We start from the raw sequence: 7,143 nt of genomic DNA, 5'->3' as shown, positions 1-7,143 counted from the left end.
GCTATGAATAGTACCTTTTTGCAGGTACCATTTCATGCATCTGTGACAACAGGGTTTGGACTTGAGCAACCTGGGAAATGGCAGAAGTATATGGTTCTCGGTCAAAATCTTCCACAGACAGAGGTGAGACTCTCATGCCTGTACCACTGCCAGGATGCAAACATTGAGTTTTGGGGTTGGAGCAGGTTACAAGGGATGATCCTCTTGAAATAAGTGTTTGTTTGTTCTCCATGGCCACTGTTAACTGCAAGCACATCCAAGTGGTCTGCTGGGACTTAAGGCTCATTTAGTGTCATTCAAAACCCAAGCTAACAAAGCCCGCATAGGTCAACACATCAAACTTGCTTATAATAATCAAAATACCTTTATCCAGTGTCTACCTGTGAGGATATTAAAATTTAATTTTTTCAATGTTCATGGTTGCAATTTTATGAGATTTTGCCAGCACAAATGTCAGACCATTTCTGTGCTGGACCCTTGGGCATACAAAAGCCGATGTGGGCATTAACCAGCTTAGTCCAATTAAAGGACCCTAATGCAACTCTTTTAAGGCCCTGATTTGTTAGGCTTGACTACATTTCCAAAGAAGGAGCAACAATTGGGTGGATTTGTTATCTAAAGCATAAGCTCCAAGTCCTTAGTCATCCTTGCTAAAGCCTTCCCCAAACTGGCCACGGTTTGTTCTACCTCCGTATCACTGCAGTCCAACGTCAGTATAATCTGCTCTTTAACATAGTATTAAAACTAGAGCCAAAGGACACAGCTGCTTTCGTCTGTGTAACACTCATTACAAGAGACTTAAGGACAGCATAACAGCAAGGCTTCTATTCTCGGCCAGTAGGCAGGAAACTTTGCAAGCCGGAAATGCATGCCTTGAAAATGGGGCAGCAGTAGGCAAGCTGGATTAAGAGAAAAGGGAGAGAGTAGGTCTGGGGTACTCAGCAGAATCTTTCTGTCCTCTTATTCTAAACTTTTTGGTATACTTTTCACAAAAAAATTCTATACGTTTTTCTACAAACAGTTCAGAATGAACTGCGCAGCTAGTGTATAACAAGTCTTTCTAAGCTAATGGCTCTGTCAGGGGTAGGAGGTGCCACAGGCCACATAGCACAGCAGCAGCAGCAGTACGAGCTGCTTAAGTACCTAAGCAAAACAGTCTGCACCTTCCATTCAAAGAACAATGTATGCTTGCATGAGTTTCACAATCTTTCCTCACACAGGGCTTAAAATAATCCTAATATTACAGACTGGATACTGGAGCTTAGACACGTGATATGACGGCCAGTATCACAGACAGAAGCTGGTAAGAATAAAGGCATGCCTATCTCCTGTCATATGCACATGTCGTAGCTGCCTCAGAGGAGAGAGCCTCACCTTCCCTCCTTACACTTCTGGAACCTTACTACTGAATACAAATGTACTTTTCCGATTTGGACAATGCAAGCTAACAGCCTCAAAATCATCTGATTTTTTTCCCCAGCTTTGTCCTCCGAGGGTTATTAGGCACAACCATAAACAAAGGAGTCCATACTAAGAGTGGCTGCAGACTTGGGACTTGGGAAGTTGAGCTAGTAAAGAAACAAACTTCCAGTTCCACTCAAAAACAGTGTGCAAAAAACGACTGCTTCAGTACGCTCTTCTGCTCTCAATCACTGCTGAAAAGCGCCAGGCATATTTTGAAAAAGTTCAAGTTTTGCCATTTCAAGCCTACAGACTCACAGGCCCATTCTGTAAACCGAAAAGTCCAAATACAGTTTGGTGATGGAATGTTTGAGGGTTCTCTGGGCTCCAATCTCTAACTCGAAATCGGCCCTTTCCCGTAATAAACAAAGTTATTGCCCCTAACATGCATTGTCATCCCTTTCCCATCTGTCCACTAGATGTCCCTTCTGCACCGCACAAATTCAGGCAAAGGCCATTGTGTGAAATCAGAAGTTGAAAAGAAACTCATCTATCACCAGCGCTGCCAAACCAATGCAACTGGACACACCCTGAAATGCTGTAGCACTGTGCCAAGCAGCACACTGAACACTGTAAGACCTCCTGCAACATCCAGGCCTGAGAAGAGCCAAGGAAGAGTTTTGTCTGCAAGTCAAAACTTTAAAGTTGCTATTAAAACCTGGCAAAATCACACAAAATTTCCAGTCTCAAGACATCCTAATTTGCACTTTTTAGACACAATAAATTTAGTTTCCTATCATTGTTAATCAGGATGGCTGGCAAGTAAATCATGCTGCCTGATAAACTACAGAGTATTGAGCATATGACACTGGTCAGTCCTAGGTAATGGCAATGAAACAATCGGCATAAGAAGAAGTAGCAGAAAGCTCGCTATTTCTTGCTATGCAGTAACTCGACAGGCCAATGTAATGGTGGTCAGACCCAGCCTCACTTTCCTGGAGCACAATCATGAATTCCAGATAAAATTGTAGCATTGAGAAAGAGGGTTGGCAGTCCAATAGGACAAAGGCAGAATGAACATTTAATTGTGAGAGTTTCATAGGAAATATCTGTGTGGATTAAGGCTGAATACAGCATGCATACCCCATAGGCACAGGTTTAGGGCCTAACTCTTCCCCTGCCCGCAGCCCTGCAAGCCTGGCCACCAGGCGCCATCCGGTGGCAATGGACCCTCACGCTGGCGATGCAGCAGCGACTGGGCTCAAACGCACCACACAGCTACAAACAGTGAACAAAACCTGAGTGAAATCCTGCCTTAACTGACAAACTGGGACACCACCAGGTCCTCTTACAAGAACATCACTTCTACAGAGAAATTACATCTTTACTTTTCTAATCAGTATCGTCAGCAATTTCTCAGAAGACTCCTGAATTTGCCTGCAGACTATGGGAGGTCTAGGGTTAGGGTTTGAGGGGACAAAATGGAAGCAGATTTGCCTGAAGTCTGAAATCACCTACTCTGCCTTGCAATACTGGCTGCTTGCGCAAAGATCTTCATTACATGCCTCATTCCAAAAAAAAAAAAAGCAAATGGTAAGAACCATAACAAGGACATCCAATACACATATAGTACCTATAGCTTCCTCTCCAACATATAAGCCGACCCAAAACATATGCAGCCTAGGCTGTAGTAAAGATAGGGCCATACTTCTGCCAAGTTATCTCTAAAGGAAGTTACAGAACTCAGGCTCTAACCATGTTTATACCCTTTGATCTATGTGAGACCCTGCCGGAGCGCTGCAGGTCAACTTTAAGCCCCTTTGATCCTCTTCCAGTGCTTACAGCGGCCTTGGTGGAGGTGAATCCCTTCCAGGGGGCCTCTTTTGGCAGATGGGAAGATGAGAATGTTGATCAGCTAACAGGAAGCAGCTAACAGTGTAAAAAAAAAAAGGTCTTAGGCAAGACTTCATGCAGTAAAATATTATAGCAGGAAGAAGGATGCGTTCAATACATTGCCTGGATCTAAGAGTATTTTAAAGTTGTGTCGACTATTGAGAGGCCTTTTTACTGCTGTTTTTGTGAAAATGATCCAACATGCCTGTAAATACCCCTTTTCACTATGACCCTCACTGCTTAGAGGGAGGTTCTCATGCCATTGGAGGGCAGTGCTGGGCAGCTTTCTGATCTACCAGCCTAAACACAGCCTTGCAAGGCAACCTTCTGAATTAGCGTAGGTTTGTTGCCAGTGCCTGCATTGCTGGCAACCCTAGTGTCCTGCTGGTGCCTATGGCGCTTATCAGGCTTCAGGGGAAAAGCTAAATGCTCAGTCAGAACCAAAGGAACCTACAGTCAGAGCCAACGGGAGCTATGCCCTGCAGCAGAGCCTGAGTGAAAGGAACTCTATAATGCAAAAGTTTGCACTCTGTGAAGGCCAAACTCGGCGGTGGGGGAAAAGGGAATTTTGGAAAAGTCCCTAGCTGGACCTGAAAACCAAACACATCTAGCTGCATCATGTGAGCTCTGTGTTCTGAAGCAGAGTCTAGCCTCAAAGTCCTGTATATGACATCTACCTCTGCCATGGAAATGACACCTTTGAATACAGAATAAATCAGCAAGCTCTGCCTCATTTTCCTTCCAGACGTAATCACTGTAGTCTCTCACAGACTTCATGCAACAGCCTGCTCTACAATGAGGCCTCTGGGAAAAACCGGGCATTCTTACCACAGTAGGTGGCAGGAAGTAAAATGGACGCAGACCACAAATGTGCCAGACGTTGAGGAATGAGTAAGTTTCTCCAAGAAGTCAAAGATGTGGCGTTCACTTTTGTGCATCTGCGCCTTAATGAACTCTCCATTCAAGAAACACTCCTATTACCTCCAAATCTAATCCAGGTAGCTAAACAGACACATTTGTCAATATGAAGGCAAGGGACAACTGTACAGAAACAGCGCTATGTTCAACGTCCTGACTCACAAGCTGGGGATATTGTCCAGCTACTTTCAGTATCTTAGGCTCGCATACTCAACTTTCTAGGCCATGTTTCACACCAGTATTAGCATAACTGCTGACTGTGCCACAGTGACGCAGAGTAATAAACATCTCCGAAGTTAACTTCTAAGAATATTTCACTGACTGAAGCTCCCACATGAGTCAATTGTTTGCTCTTTATAGATGGCCCAGAACAATGGCCTTACATAAACTCAGTGTGCAAAAGTTGCTGGATCTGCTATCACTTGGATAAGAGTGTCTGGCAGCCTTGCAAGGATTACTGCAGCACACACGGGCATGTGGGCAGACATTTCATTTTGCTGAGATGCTAAATCCTGGTGTTTCCATTGCCATTAATCTGTCAGATTGCTTAAAAACCTTTAAGAATGACAAATACAGATCTTTACATAATTGTTAACAGTATTCAAGCTTGTTCTCATGGTCTTCAAATGGTGCTTCATCCCAGCATCAATAACACTGAATTTGTTTCACAATTAGGACTTAAATAACTAACTTGTCACCATGCTGGGAACAATTTTTCCAGACCTGCTCTGTTTGCACAGACCCCTCTCTAAGAAAAGAAAATATCAGGTAAGTCAGCAAATTTAACTTAAAAAGCATATATACTTGTACTCCTGACTGTTTTCTTCTGGCACAGAAAGGTTTTGATGACGACCAACTACACTACTACTGCTTTGGCAGCACTAGTGTCAGATCAGAACAATCTGAGCTGAGAAACAATCCCATGTTTAGTTAATGCTCTTGTTCTCTATTAGTACTGCTGCATTACCGCAAACTAAAAATCAAGGACTAGGGACCTATACAATGAGATGTTATGGAAATATACATTCCCTGCCAAAGACCACTCAACATCAGTTATGATAAATACAACAGGTGAATTGTACCAATACACTAAGCATTTTCCCAGCTTCAGAATAGTGAAGGTTTATGAGTGATCAGTTACAGGTCTTAAGATATCAGTAATCTCAAATCAAACTTTATTTCAAAGACATAGAAAAAAATAAACACAAAAGATATGCCCACCTTAATTCTATGATCCTTGCAGACTCTAATCAGACCTAATCCCTCACATCCGCTTCTGAAAAGTATCCCCGTTTGCTTCTAACTGGACCAGAGACAAAGGCAGGCAGAGGTTTTTAGGGCTTCGGCACTTTTCTCTGCCCTGAGGGAAGCTCTAGTTTGTTCCACTTCTCTCAGGGAGCATGGTTTATGCCCGTTTTCTACTTCATGACTTGCAACAGCAGGCAAACTAAGCTGCTGCTGAGCTTCTGTGAAAGGCGATATTGATCTGCAACACAAGTGTTTGAATCTTTCGCTCTGCTAACTGGTGTGCTGAATGTGCAGGGGAGTTCCATCAATACGTCTGAAACAAAATCTGCTCCATGGCCTCTGAAAAAAAGAAAAAAAAGCAGATTTTATAGCATGCTGAATTAAAATGGAGTCTATAATCTTGATTTATAATCAAGCAGTCCAACTATTATATAATCAACTTTCATATACGCAATATATCACATTACACAAGGTCAATATGGCTTTCTTGCTACAACGGGCAAAAGGAGATGCGATACCCAAGTCTGGCTACGCATTACATGAACTGAGATGACACCATACTCAATCAGCGGGAACGGTGCAGTTCTAGGTGTTTGACTGTGCATTTTGCTATATGGAGCATTCTTAAGCTAAGGCGCTCTGTTGCTCATGCTGGAATTCAAGAGCAATCAGTCCTGTGACTGCATTGCCAAAGGTCTCAGGTGTGGGAAAGGGAAGCAGCAGCAAGGTCTGAAGCAGAAGAGTCATATTCACATAAGCACTCAAAAACAGTAGAAAGAAACCTAGGCAGATTGAAGCAAAAACATGGGGAACTGTTTTAAACTTTTCCAACCTACTTCTGAACACAACCACAGGAATGGAGCACTGATAAATCCCGGTAAAAGCACAATGGTTTATGACGATTTCAGTAAGAGCAAGAATAAGCACTTGTACTATATGAGACTAAATGAGAACTTCTTCAACTCCATTTCTACCTCTCTGTAAAGCTTGTTAAAACAGAGGTTCCCTTTGCTTCTCCATTGCCTTTCATTCAGGCCAGACAATGTAACATGGAGATTAATCACTACACAGCACCCAGTATTTCTGAGATTTCACACCTTCATTTCACTTAGAAAAGTAAAAAGTCAACTTGCAATACTGCCAAATGTATGGACCATTATAAAATTTCCTCTTATAATTTGAGGAATCATACAGCCATTTCCCTGAAATCTTAAATGAGCTAATGATTACTTTGATTTTGTCTTTGTTAGTCAGAGTTAACCGTAAATAGCCTTCAAGAGTGCACACTACAGGTGAATGATCCAGTGCCTCTTATTATAGCAACCAACTTTCAGGAGTACATGCATGAGAAAACAAAAGCAACTAAAATGCATGGGAGAAAGCCTGGAATGTCAACACATTGTTTTTCTACTTTGAAAGTTTCTTCCCATTCAGTAAGAGGTTATGTCCTTCAGAAGTGATTTTAAAATGGCGAATCTGCTCCTGGCTGTTAACTCCAACACTGATATACGCTTACCTCCAATTCCCTTGTTTATTTCCCCTCAGTAACTTAACCCTCTTGGCAATTTCTCTTAAAATCATAAAGCTGACACTTTGTATTCCCACCACCAAATATCCACTGGAGTTAACACTGAAGTCAGAGACACAGTTCATCCTCTTTCCATGACTTTAAAGCTCATAATC

Source organism: Cariama cristata, unplaced genomic scaffold (assembly GCF_000690535.1).
Source record: "Cariama cristata isolate BGI_N322 unplaced genomic scaffold, ASM69053v1 scaffold2962, whole genome shotgun sequence".
Taxonomy (NCBI): Eukaryota; Metazoa; Chordata; class Aves; order Cariamiformes; family Cariamidae; genus Cariama; species Cariama cristata.
This window is presented reverse-complemented; position numbering follows the sequence as displayed.